The sequence below is a fragment of the Bombus vosnesenskii genome, unplaced genomic scaffold (genome assembly GCF_011952255.1).
Source record: "Bombus vosnesenskii isolate JDL3184/JDL3185 unplaced genomic scaffold, Bvos_JDL3184-5_v1.1 scf7180000013263, whole genome shotgun sequence".
Classification (NCBI taxonomy): domain Eukaryota; kingdom Metazoa; phylum Arthropoda; class Insecta; order Hymenoptera; family Apidae; genus Bombus; species Bombus vosnesenskii.
In genome coordinates this window covers 7,620,333-7,635,115 of record NW_022882923.1, presented here as the reverse complement: position 1 = coordinate 7,635,115, position 14,783 = coordinate 7,620,333, and positions in this window count along the sequence as shown.

The window sequence follows — 14,783 nt, the reverse complement described above, 5'->3', positions numbered from 1 at the left end:
ATAACGCTATTATTTACTGGTACCTAAATGTCCTCGTGACGCGCGATACGACACCGATGTGTACGCCACTGTAAAGATTGAAAAAACATTTTTGCTTTGAAACCAATGGAGAGCGTGACCTGAATGCCGGAAATAGGTCTGTTGTTCACTTGAACACGTATGGTAGATTTCTGCTGGGAGGTAGATTTTAGGCCCCCCTTTCAAACAAGCGGATTTTTACTGTGGTGGAAAAACCGCGCGACGACTACGTGTAGCTTCTGTTCAAAACGACACGTTGTCGAGAGTACAGTGGTTGTACCTTCCGTAAATAGTACATGTGGTAAAAACTTGCTTGTCCGAGAGCTATTCTCGATACAACATTCCTGTGTACAATGTACATACATGTTTTCAATCGTTACAGAAAAATATTCTATGTCCCTTAGTTGTACATTTTTTAAAGCCAAAGATTTATAAGCTATAATTCCTTCAAGCGTATCTGAATGGATAAAAATTTGCAACTTCGGTTATGAGCTTCTTATTTCTTTTTCTAAAGACAGAATATACTTTTGTATTTTTATTTTGTACGCTAATTTAAATCAAACGTGTATTTTGTTTCCATATGAAAGTTATTATGAATTTGTTATACAATGTTTCAGATTAAATTCCTACAATTCAATGCTTTTAATACGATATAGCTTTTGATACGTTACTCGATATGTTTATTGTGTTACTTTTCTTAATGAAACACTTTATAAACTTTTGTTGTCCCTACTATAAAATAATTAATTCTTATTCGTATAGAGATTGAAACAATATGCATTTGAAAATATGAGTTTATCTGAAAGGAGCATTTAAGTAAATAGTGAAATTCAAGTATCATTGAATTTACAAGTTACGTACTATCCACATTTATTTTTTAAAGCTAGATTACTCGAAAAGATGTTACTTATTAAATTTTACTTGACTCGCTTATTTGAGAGATGTTATTTCGCAACTAATTGCTCTGATTTTGTTTGTTGTTTCGATTTAGCTTCTAGTTTTTATGACTTCTGTTTATTTCCCAATATTTAAAATCATGTGGAAGATCGTGATCTTTATATGATTAAAGCTACTATATTTGAAGCATCATGCAGACACTGTAAAGTAAAAGTTTTCAAAACTATCTCGACTACGTTGATGGTGTTCGTTATAATTCTCAAAAATATATCTTAAAAAAACTTTCATAGACATGAATTCATTGATTGTGGGACAGTTTTTAAACCTAACTCAACTACATTGCTGGTGCTCGTTATGATTCTTAAAATATATCTTAGAAAAACTGTCATGAACATAAATTCGTTACTTATGGAACAGATCACGCACATGCATATATAAATACACATGGCGATTAGAATTATAATAACTATGTTTGTTTAATGTACCACGAAGGAGAAATAGATTCAAGATGCTTGCTAATCAGATTTCATGATTCTATTATTTACATAGCCAATGCTATTATTCCGATGCGAATATGTACTCAACCAGAACATTACCACAACTGAGATTTGCTTTACGCGTTATTTCTAGAATTTAGCTCGAGACCATCTGTCGACCTCATGGCGTGTTCGCATATGCATGCTAATCTAAGAAACGATAGTGAGTCCTGTTGCTTTTGTTTTACATTAAAACATACTCAGTATGTAGTAAAATATTTATTAATTAAAATGCCTGTGAATTAAAAAATCGTTACTTGTGCATATAATATCCTAATTAGATTAACACGTCATTTACCTATATTTGATGTTATTTTTCTTGAGATATGTATAATTTTCTGTGCTGGACTGGGTTAAATGCGTAGTAGAGATACTTGTATGTGAATATCAGTGTGTGGAAGTACGTGTGTCGCAGCGTCTCGAAAACAAAGGAATGTAAACTCCAGTCGGTTAAGTGTCGGGTATAGAAGAAAGTGCTGAGACGCGTGCAAGTGTGTATCGATGAATATATAAGGAATCGTTCATGAAATAAATATATCATTATTTTAATATTAATCCTCAGTATAAATTTAGTGTTCCTATAACATTATTTCGGCTTCAAAGATCCACAATTTTCAACAATTTTTATATATTTCCAGAGTTAGTATATCAACACAGTTGTAGACTATAGCATTATCTGCTAAAATTGTGTGAAATATTAAAAATCATATCATCTAATTTTTTGTTTGACAGTATCACAATTTACTTTATATCAAATTATATCTTTCTTGAATTCGATATTTTGAAGTTCCTTAGTGCCTTAATCAAAAATATTAAAGCATGTTTTTTTAATATACGAATTATTATTCACATAGACAAAGAATCTATTTTAAGAATAAACATCATTAACGAAACACCCACTTTGCATTACAATTCTTGAAACATTTTGCACAATCAGCTTTCGGAACATGCACTGTCCTTATCGCGTGAATGTCATAGATCGATTGGACGTTAAGAGCTTCTATCTTAACAGAGTTATTACCCTTGCAAACATCGGAACATAAGAACATTTTTTATAGCCTTGGCAAATGAGGCGTTGTAGTTATACGGTATAATGGTTCGATGATAAAACACGCTTCTTTGAAGTCGCTACCCTTGGCATGGTGGGTGTAATGCACAGAAATACACCGCACTCGAGTAAGCTTACGCCCCAGTTCTATTATACAAAGACGATAATTCACTATCATGCCTTATTAAGCTTCAACGTGAGCGAGAGTTATAATACCTATTCTTTCTATTACCTTTGCATTTGCAACTCGTAGATATCGGAATGCTTATTGTTACACGACGTCATGTCGATTCAATAAAGAGAAAAATTAAATAAACCCCTATACAGTAACAAGGACATTGTTTAAATATAACTATGAATCTATATCCTACAACCTTCACACGAAACTCTCGTCCTTCGTTATACATATACGCGACACAAATGTTCTCTCAATCTCTTAACCGATGAAGATGAGTTAATTAGTCGTTCAGATTCCCAATCGTTTGGATATAACAATTTAATTTATATACATATTTCCTATCTTTTATCGTGTCGTTTGATTTTTATTATAAATAGATTATTCTACATTTGAGTTTATAAAATCTAAAATTGGCGTAAATTAAGATTTATTAATTATTAACTCCATCATTATAAAATTTTCTACTCAAGGAATGATCTGATTTAATTTTTAAAAACTATATTAAAATTTTTCGATACGCTATAATTATTTCTTAATTAGCTTGATTTTATTAAAGACAGGAAAGATAATGATAAAAGTGGAATAGATTTTGATCCTTATTATATTATTGGGTTGTCAACTAAGTGATTGCGGCTTTTGTCATTAGGTGGTAATGATAGTTTCATCACTATATGTCAGATAAATGCAAATTTGATATCATTCGTATTACATAAAATTTGACTTTGGCTTATGCTCAAATTTATATAAATCTATTACTATAATAAATGATAAGTCATTTCTAGCTTCACGATAACAAGAATATATGCTCGATCTCCCATAGTATGTTCAAAAAGATGCGCATATAGCACTGTCACAATTTCACAATCAAGCAGTATTTCATCATACTTTTTCGTAATGGGGGTTTCGTAAAATATTGGAACATCTTTCACGCTGTCAGATTAGCGGTATAAAGTCACGTTCTCTGTTGCAACAGAAAGATCATTTGCTAGATACGCTGTTTCGCGATGGTGAATCGATGTCTAGTATTCGAAATGAAGCCAGAGTACAGAAATGATGGCACGCATTACAATAATGGTAGATACTGAACCTGACATAGCGGTATTGTAATACAATGGCGTTGAAACTAGTGACCAGTCATGAGAGAATGACAGAACACAAATTCGATGGACCATGGAATCGTTAGTTAGTTTCTAACAATGACGCGTACGGTCGCAGATGGTGCAATCTGAACTTAAACGTTCTTGTTCTGAGTATGGCAGCGTGTAAGAGAAATTGAATAGTTTCGCAGCCAGCTTGTTGAATCAAAGAACAGAGAAAACATAGTTAGCTTGCGGTTTTCTGGATGATAGTTGAAAACGTAAATAGTTTAAAAGGGCTCAAAATTCCCTTGAGATGTCTTTACAAGAACATAATCTCCGTGTTTTATTCTTTTTTTAGGTACTTTCCTATTATAATTCCGTATAAAAAGATTGGAGATCAGAACGAGTTTATAATAATTATATGTGAAAGTTTGAACATAAAAAGAATGCGTCCCTTTTCGTCGTGCAGAAAAATTTTCATTTGTTGTATAAACTGAAAATATCACGAGTCTCGTGTTTGAAGAAATTCTGAGCATGCTATGAACAAGACTGTAATATGCTAGAAGATACATAGAGACTCCAAGGTATTTTATACCAATGTAGTCATGAAGGAGTTAATTTCGTTACGCTTCAAACTTTTTCAAACTTTACCAAAACACGCGGAATTTTCAAAGTACAAAATTTACCCTGCTTGTACTTGTGTGTAATCGATTATGTCTTCTCCACTTTACACATTGCACGAAGTTTATGATCCTCACTTTGATATTTGAACTTTTTGAAAAAGTATATTTTGGGAGGATTACATGGAATATCGCGCACAATTAAAGCAAGTTGCATCTTTAAAATAAACAAAAATATGAAAAATCTCGATAAACATCAACAGTCATGCATAATTTTCGATACAAATTAAATAAAATATTATCAATATCAACACTTTCCAACCGCTATAACCGAAATATATTATTTGCTTATAAAAAAATATAGTTTTCTGTTTTGATATGGAATTAAATAGATGTAAATAACTGCTATTTAGCAAACAAAATAAAATATACAAAACATAAATAAATGTTAAACATAATAAGTTACATAATTTTCTACAATTTCATGACATTTACATACTTTTTGTTCATTGAAGGAACGCTGATATATGTATGTATAATCAATATTTTACTAGCAACTCAAACTGATAAACAGATAATACTGAATTCGGAAAGAGAATCAAGAAAATGATGTATAAATGGTATGCATACATATAAAGTATTCACGAGACTATAAAACTTCAGAAACAGAAGCAATGAAATTTATCTATTATGCAAATAGTTGTATTGTTTATTTTCGACAGGACAACAGTCTCATCAAACATCCAAGAAATTTTCTAGAAAATTTGCGTCCCGTTGAAAGTTTGATATAACCGAAACGAAGTTTATTCTCCATAGACCGGAGTTATGGCATTGTCGTCGTAAAGGACAGTTTTTGTCCAAGAACGTTAAATCGTTCGCGGATGGTAAAAAGGTAGAATATCGTTAACTACTCGTTCGCAGGCTGATACAATTGTCGTAGGCCGAGTCAGCGCGTTTCGAGGACCGAAATGGGGCTAAACCCTCGTCACTCCGCGAAACACGCACCCGCATGTAAATTTCCACATTATTCCGAGCTATATATGTAAGTAGGCTCGTTCCATTTTTTCCTTTTTTATTATTCTATGCGACGTTCTCGAGCAGGAACAGTGGTTTCGTCAATTTTCCTCGTGGAAGTTACCGGACGAGTCGTAAGCTACGCGGTGACAAAACCCTCGCGATTTCGCTTCGGGGAAACCAGAGGCAGAGTAAAAATGTGCACGGGTGTCTCTAGGGGATTTCGAACCTGCGGGTTATTGACGCTGATCCTTCCTGTGTTGTATAACTCTAACCTCTGAAATCCGTCTTTTAAGGGCACGGGACGAAAAATGTGGACAGAATTTATATAGCTCTTTTTTTTAAAGTCATCTCTATGTGCGCAAACATCAACAGTCTGTCACGTGTTTATTTTATTCCATCGTATCTTGCCATTTGTTGGGATAAACCATCTAGTGGGTACTTGTTTTTCCTTATCGTAATTGTAAAAATTTCATAAAACAGGTATCTTAAATGATTTCGAAAAACTGATATATTGCAAGGATAATCTTGTTCAGTTAAAATAACGATATTTATGAAGGAAAGGAAAAGTAATCAAATTCGTACTAACATCTTTCTATTTAAAATGAGACTACTTGTCCTAATTAGTAATTAAACATATATACATATTGATTTATGCACTGTAGTAAACATCAAATACTAATAGTAATATAATAATATCTAATAACAAAAAGAGATACAAGATCTACATTCAATAATATACAATATATTATTACCTTTACGGTACATATACACGTACATAATTATCTTTTTATATATTTCATAAACCCGTGAGGTGTTTAACAATAAATGATGTATCTAAAATATATGCATAGAAATGTAACATTAATGTGAAAGACTGTTTTATAGCAAAAGGTCAAATACCAATGTAAATAATCTAGGAAACATCAGATGTAAATTTGTTATAGTAAAATATTTGCTTCGTCGACGCGTGTCATAAACTATCAGATGTTGGGTACGTGTCATAAATTATTTCACGGGTTTAAGACTGTTACTTCTGCCTGAACGATCTGTAGCCACGATTAATCGTTCGAGTTCGAAATATTTCATAGCTTGTATCTCGACTGCGTTTTCCCGCTTCACGAAGAAACTGGTACGTGCACGTACCCTTCGAGAAGGAAGATGTTTCACGCTTCATTTGCTCGTACGGAGTGCTTTTGTAAAGAATGAACGATCGTTGTGGTTGACGATACTTGAAAATTCGTTCAAGAAGAAACACGAGATACAGTGCTAGAATATTTCGTATTGATAAATATGGAAGCAATGGATATTCGATGTTGCTTCTATATAATAAACTATAGTCGGTAACTATAGTCAGCAAAATATCTCAACATTTCGATAGATATTCTTCTCTTAATTGCTTAATTTCCTTTTCTAGAAAACTTTACCTCGAACGTATCTACTGTTAAACCATGCAAGTATCGATTAGACGTTACGGTCTAAAATTATTCTTGCACTTCTCCACAAGTAAAGTTAAAATTATCCTCATCGGTTTAAGATCCTATCTCATTGTCAAATTATACTAACATTTCCTATATTCACTTTTCTATGTTCAATCTTTTGTATTCGCAAATTTTTGACAATTTACTACCTAAAGCTAGTATTGCTACTAATACCTAATCGAAATTACGATTCGAATGCCTATACTAATAAGCCTACGTTATCATTTCTATTTTGACCGTATAAAAATTTATAAACTATTTCGTAGTTTGCATGGAAGCGAATTGTCATCCATTTTGTATCATGATGGATTCAAGCCAGATTATTAAGATCGACACTTCATACGGCATATGCAACCCAATTATTACTGATGTAAGATTTATGTGAGTCATTATGTTCGATTCGCGTAATTATTAGAAGGGGGGGAGAACGGTATAGAATGATTGAACAATGGCAAGGTGTGTGAAATCGTAACGCGGTACGTGTTGACATGACATACTTGTCGTTCCGTTCACGTAGCAAGAGATTGTCCGGCTATTAACGGCTATACGCACTAAATGTATGCGAGTGATGGACACTGATTCAATACACGATTGACGTGGATCGAATGATCCAATGACAGTAAACCTGCTTCCCAAAATTTCACGCCGATGTCGCTTGTCCGCGAGATGAGCGTGAAAATTGAATTAAAAGCTAGTACGTAGTCGGTCGAACGTGGATCTCTGCTAACCGATGGTTAAGCTGAATGATAAGGTCATGTAAAATTGTTATTGCCTTGATTGAGTAACTAGCAATTGATCAATACGTTTTTACATATATTTTACATATATTTTATAATTTATAAATGGAAATCTTTTTACTGGCATTTAACAATCTGTAATACGATAAAATGAAATGGTGGGAATTTCTTGTTTGATGAAATATTTGCAGTTATCATGTGTACGTTTATAATATAGGATATAATATGTTTGAAATCAAACAGAAAGTTTAAATTTATATCAAACGTTTTCTTTGAACAATGAAAATTTTATTGTGACTGTAAGTCATACAGTAAGACTAGTACAATTTTATAAGAATATCTGCATGGAAAAGAAAACGTTCCGTTTCAGTCGAGAATTAAAATATTATTAAGTAAATTATTATAACATCATATTTTCTTTACTGTAGTGATTTTTTATTAAAAGATCTTTCGATCTACGCTTTTCATTCATCGTATCCTCGCTGCTATATAATTATTAAATATAACTGTATGTAATTGGTATGAATAAAAGAATAATTGACGACAGTATATAAAAATTCTTACAATTGACTTAAACGTCAAAAATAATTCTATAGACACAAACCATTTCAATTAATCAAAATTTTGTGTCCTTTTTATAATATCTTCTTTCTTTTCTCTATCGAAAAATGTCAGTATCGTTTAGGAAGACCCTTTTTACGAATAGCTATTACTCCTTAGATGAGTGCTGGGCGAGTTAAGCCTTATATTGTATGTAATTTTCTTGTTCACCGCATATGAAACACAATAGGTAGGTATATATATATACATTATACACGAAAGAATCAATATCCACAGACGGTTGAGTCTCGTATCCCGCAACGTGTCTATTGACATTAGTGATAAACGTAACGTGGAAAGCTTTGAACGAATTCGGTGAATCTCGTGGGACTTCATGCCAGTTAGGCAGGCAATCTTCCCACTCCTTTGCGCCACATTCGTGTTTCACGAGTACTGTGAAAGGAAATGTGTTTTGGCAGAATTTCAGAGATTCCTCTTGCAGCTGCGGCCAGTCTTGCACTTTATTATAATTTTGATCACGAATACAGCCTACTGTTTTTAAACGCTATCTTTAAACAGATCTCGCATTTGCATTTCTTTTTAAAAGATTACTAATCAAGGTTAATTTGAACGCTTAATTTATAAAAATATTTAAATACTACAGCGATAAATCTTTCATGTATAGTTAAATGTATTCCAAATAATTATGATATGGAATGATATAGAATAAATTATATAAACAAATTACATAGAAATTCGTTACTATCATAGATAATTCCTTAATTTTTCATACATTTAAGTTCTTGCATAATAAAGAAGAGTAATTCGATTAACTAAAAGATTTAGCAATTTCAGAGTTGATACGTATTTCATACACGCAGGAAATTGTAAAATGTCGTACAAATTGGCATGTGTTCAGTATATGTATGTAGTACAAGTACATTTAGTTATCAATAATTTCAACGTTCCACAGACGATTCAGTTTGCCTCGTAACTCATGTTTCAAATTATTTACTATGTTAAAATTAGACTAATAACTGATTCTATGCCATTGTTACAAATTCGAATAGTTACGAAAATCAGTAACACATATAAATCACCGATAAAATATTATCTGCGTAAATATCTACCTACGTACGCACAAGTTTATGATATTGGTTTAGTTTGTTTTTATACCTATATATTTTGAAGGGATTTATGGATTAGTCTCTTCACATTTCATGTTCGCTGATTTTATATTTATCAAATACAGGCTATTGTTATGCAATTTCTATCGTGAACGTATTTAGGTCATTTGATATCAAGGAATGAAAAGTGATAATATTTATTTAATATTTACTTAAAGTCATTCAACAAGAAGTACGTCCTAGATTTATTCATATTCTTATCCCTGATTTAAAAGTATGCTATATTTTTAAGTATAATATATTTTATAATATTTTAGATTATTACTATTACTTTAAAAATATGGTATGTTTTCTGTTGTTCATTTCATTTATCTTAGATATTTTCTTCCTTTACATCTAACATTTACTCTATGATTATATTACTTAAATAGCTATATACCAGAATGCAAGAGCGTAAGATCTCGATAATACAATCGCAATTTATTTGGAAGATCTAAACAGAGTATTATATTGTTGCTTTACAAAGGAACTCCAAAAGCATGAAATTTGAATTTAATTTAATTGTTTCAATTTCTACAAACGTTCCCCTCGAGCGTAGCAGCCCGCAGAAAATTGTTTCTTGTTGTTTGCAGTACGTGCAATACAGTGCGGTTCGTAATTTCCTACTATCTAGTGTTTAGAATTTATACAAAATGTCCTTTGAATCAACGATGACGTGACCACGTGTAAAAGCCTATCTTGCTGGTTGCAAATGTTTCTACAGCGCTGGTACTAGCATACAACATAACATCCCGGCTAGACCTTTCCAGCTACAATTTCTCGTCCACCTTCTCTTCCATTCACCATCACATTCTCCTCCTTTCATCCGTATGTGGCCTTCGTATTACATGTCGTATGCGGTATATCCATAAGCATAGAACCACGAATCACGTTGGCTTACCTCGGTTTCCTTCGAAATAACACAGCTTATTGCTCGAACCAATTCACGTGCACGTACCGTCCTGCAGTATCGTGCAACGTTATTTTTAAATCATCTATAAATTCCGATAAACAAGATAAGAAAATTACACTTCCCTGTTGTTAATTAATTTTCTTCTATTACATATTACCTTCTTCTATACAAACTTATAATAGTAATATACTTTTTCACATCTTTATCGTACCATTTTAATTGCAATAATTTATATATATTATACTTAGGTACATATTAAAGATTACTAGATAGCTCTGGTGTTAGGAAAACATTGAAACCCGTGAAAAACTATTACTCTAAATGGCATAATATGTGAGTTTAAAAAGGAATGAATATTACATTATACAGTGTGCTTTTTTACTCTGTGTTATATCGGATCGATTACATGATTCTAAAGCTCTTTTCATTTCTTTATCAATCAATCGTGCATATCATGTTTCGGAGTACATAATTTTTTAAATCGCCTGGTTGGTTGACAGCAAATCGAACGCTAGGTCGTCGAACCCTCACAATCTTTTGTCAATCGATAATGTATAATGTATATTGCGTATTGAAACAGGACGTTGAAGTATTTCAGGAAAAAGAATTTGTTCTGCATTATTCTAAACTCATCTTTACATAAACCTTTTGTTCTTCTTTTAGTTAACTTATTTAGTTCAATTATAAAATATATGTAGACAATATAATTATAAGTACATTTGATAACATTTTATCGTGACATTTAACGTAAATTTAGTTTGTGGATTCCACTAGAGATTTATGTACGCGTACCTTTGTCTGTACAAATATTGTATTGTAGGTATTTGAACAGTTGAAATAAACTACGCGCGATGTTTCAAATGCTTAGTAAAAAAAACTATCTAAACAGGATACATGTATATCTTCGGTAGTTTTTTATATTTTCTAGAAGCTTTCCTCGTTTTATACGTGATGAAAACGATTTACCAACAATAATCGAATCGTAGAAAGCTGTATAGTGATCGATTTTGTTGGATACCAATTCTGAAAGAAGTTCAGAGGAAACGCTTCCAATTTATTTTCACTCCTATCGCTACCGTGTAATGTATACTAGTATTGCGCTGTTGATACTGTATACGTGGATCAGACGTAGCTCTGATCTTGAAAGGTCAAAGATACCGGAAAGGAACAGATACCATAGAAAGAGGATGCTATACCTTAAGATAGATATCTTTTTACTCTTTTCACTAAATCGCTCTCAAGGCTGACCTTTAATCATATTTGACCAGAGAGATGGCTTTATTAAACCGGCGTTTCTCTCCAACAAAATCGGTTTTCCTTGGTCAATAGAAAAGTCATCTGATTGTAACAAAGTAAAGTGAACGTAATTATCTCTTGCGGTTCAATTAAACAATAAGATAAAACGATAATTGTAAAACTATTGTGTTGTACTAAACATAACTAGGTAAAAATCCTTTTCTATCTCCGTACGGTTTTCTAAAGAAATTATTATTTGCCGTGTATTGTTCGATTAGAAAATCGTTGAACAAATTAAGCTTCAATATATATTTATTCTTTTTCTTTGTTAATAACTTACTAATTACATTCATCGAACCGAATGTATTTTTGATCGTGTACTCTAACTTTTCAAAATTTATGTAGCTACATCTTTTTATATTGTATCCGTTCAGAAAATTTAATAACTTGATTTATGAAAATTTACTACGATAATTAATTACGACGTTATGGTTTACAAAATCGAATTGAACTTAATTTCTTTTTCTCTTTTTTTTTTACCAAAATTTATTTGACATTGACGTTTTATAAAATACTGTTAAATTAATTATACACTTTACGAAATACATTTACTAGATCATGATTATTTACTATAATTTGATTAATCAAAAGAATTATTTTTGTTATATCAACTTTTTGTGGTACAGAGTTTCATAGTTCGTTTTCTTCCACGTACTTTCATGTTTAATCGCTTTGTTATCGCGATCGTTAATGTTTAACTGCTTTCCAACCATAAAATCCATGATGGTTTTAGCAAAACCGACTACATACTCGTATTTCCCGTTAATGCGCTCGATATAAGATGCATCTTACGCGATTAGTAACCTTAAGTGACGTAATTAATTAGTCTGTGCGTAACGTTTGTGAAATGCTGCGCTGTAACTCCAGAATATTCGAACATAGCAACGTTAATCACTGATTCGTTGATTTAGGTACCAGTAAATTGGGAATACATGCATACAGCTGCTGGCTTCTGTAGGAATTGTTATCGGGATTCGAAGATATCAACGAAGGGAGTCTGGGATAGACATCCGACAAGGGACATCAGACAGAGGGGTAGCCTCAAAATAGATGTCATCGTTACCCTTCGAACAGCTTACCAGCCTAGGCGATCTTTAATCACGGAACCCGTCAAGAACGTATCTGTCACGTTGCAGTAGCCCTTCTCAAGGAAAATCCATTTCTTTTTCTGGTCAAGCGACTGATCAAAGTAATAATCCGTTAATGGCTAAGGAATGATGGATCGAATTACTCAAGGTATGTTATTAACTTAATGATTTGTTCGTCACGGTATAAATTGAGTGGCGTGGAGCAAATAATTTATATCGCTTTGTCAAAATAATATTTATAGAATGAAATATTGCAATAAAACGTGGTCATTCATTATATTAATGTTTTCTTTGTATTAACGTTTATTATGTTAACGATATGTTCATAAAAATAATTTATTATTTTTACGAATGGCTGGAAGGAAAATAAATTTTTTGTTACATTTCTAAATATTATAATGCAACGATTTATATTAACAGCATAAAGTTACTTTACCGAATGCTGGAAAATTAATTTTTTAAAAATTACTCTTTGTCGAAACCGTCCGCTAAATAAATTTCGACATAAAGATTTCATATTGAGTATTTTGCAAATTGATTCATTATTATTTCCAATTATTTTCTCAATCAGAAGCTATTCCCCTGTACATGTTTTAATATGTTTTAATATTTATTTTCCACACGCATGGATTATATTTTATACATATTGTATTTTGAATTTTCATTTTGCGTCAATCAAACCTCCGTACGTTTTGTTAATTCACTACTCTATTCGTGATGCCCTATTCTTGCTTTTTAACATGCATATATCATCTGAAAATATAATATATCTACGTATGAAATATCCGAAGTCGACTAGTCTTTATAATTTACATAAGTGAAAAAATCTCCATTGAGATTCTATTTCTTATAAAAATATTTTATATAAAAAGATTTTATATAATAAAGAATTCTTTATATAAAAATATAAATTCGCATTCGCAGTCTAATAATAATTGATATTTGTAGAATACATATCCAACATCGACCAGGTGTTGTAAACAGATAACATTAACAACATTTCACAGTATAGTTAACAAATCTTTTGATAATCCTTCAGTCAACAATTGTAACACGAGAAAGCTTCCGAATTCAATGAATCCTTACCGAGAGTTTGACCTCGGCTACAGGTTATTATCAACCAACCGCTACAGCTATGATCCTATTTCCGGATTTCATATTAATGGTAGCTTCCATCGAAAATCGTAAACGTGAGTCAGTTGTTTCGTGATCGAAATGTAGATCGACCGAGTCATTTCGGCAAACATGGATCGTGGCGATTGACAAATCGTTACGCACTCCGAGACCTATGGTCAATGGTCAGCCGTCATCGATGGGACATCAGTAGGAGAATAATTCAGGTATAATTGACCAGCTTGGCTAATAGCCACTGTTAATTAGTAGATAGCTGGCTGACGTAGAAGGTGGGCATACATACTATGAGATAGGATCGAGTGCACGAAGGGTTTCGAGACGTTTGTGAACGGTAGGAAACTCGAAATGTTAAGCCGAGTCTGTGACTAATGAATGAGCATCAACGAACGCGATCCGTCGATTGTTCGTGCATCAAAGGAAAATATTCGTGTTTATACAGGGTGACCTATAGGATTTGGTAAAAATTTTACTATCATGTTCTATGGGCGTAGATAATAAGAAAATATAAATATTCTATTAAAATATCGAGAGAAAAATGCGGCTGGTGTAAAAATGGTAACTGAAAATTGAAAATCTTATCTTGTGTCTTTTATCTTTAATCGAGGAAGACGAGGTAACTCGTCGCTTAACTGAATTCCTAATCTCTTGAATAATTCCTTTACTTATAAATCTTCTATCTTTTAATGTATATTTTTTAACACGTTTTATGTTGACGTATACGTATACGTATATTTAAAACTACGTATTTAATATTTATTACAAGTACAGATAACTAAAATTAACAAAATTATTAGAATTCATACACATGTGAATCATTATCTACGTTAAACTCTACCTCGTTCGATTACCGATATTGTAACACTACTACGAATTGTACGTTTGTATCGAATGCCCTACAGATTCGCGTTTGTCCACGCTTACTATTTTCCGGTTCATTCGTTAGATGTAGACCTGGTTTTAGACATGCAATAGCGTGAGCCCGAATGTACGTGCGACCGCATACACACCACGAACCACGCGTGTATGTATATACGTATT